Consider the following 608-nt stretch of genomic DNA (forward strand, 5'->3'; position numbering starts at 1 on the left):
GTGTGTGTTTGCAGCTCCTGCCTCAGTTTCCCTCCCTGTCCAGGTTCTGCAACCATATACCACGGTTCACCCTGGCCACGAGCTCAGCAGCCTGAGGGCTGGAGGGTCCCAGCCCTCCCAGGACATCCACCCCCCCACTGGTCAGCTGCTAAGAGATTATTTTTATACTTCTCTTCCATTCCCAGCACCAGCTTAGCTGAAAGGGCTTGACAAAATTGGTATGGCAAGTCACGGATCAGGAGCTCCAAGGTGAAGCCTCAGGCTGCAAAGGGCCCTGGGCACTGCCAGGCTGAACCCGTGTGGCCACCCCCTCCTCTGCCCTGGCTAGTTACAAATGCCTCCAAGCCTGGTTCGTTTTCCCTGGGGTTGCTGGAGCAGAACACCTTGAGGGTGCTGTTAAGCTTCTGTTGCTCCCGTTGTACAACACAGGGGTTGTGGAGGAGCAGGGGTTGCACTGCAGGAGGTTAACCCTTGCCTCAGCTGCCACCCCGACTGCTACAAGTGGGAGAAGAGGCTAATTAAGCTTAAAATATGGCTCCACCAGCACGGGGGGATGCAGGGGGGGATGACCAGAGGCCGTCATTGACAATGGGGGCACCAGAGGCACC

The sequence above is a fragment of the Merops nubicus genome, unplaced genomic scaffold, assembly GCF_000691845.1.
Source record: "Merops nubicus isolate BGI_N331 unplaced genomic scaffold, ASM69184v1 scaffold42864, whole genome shotgun sequence".
Lineage (NCBI taxonomy): Eukaryota > Metazoa > Chordata > Aves > Coraciiformes > Meropidae > Merops > Merops nubicus.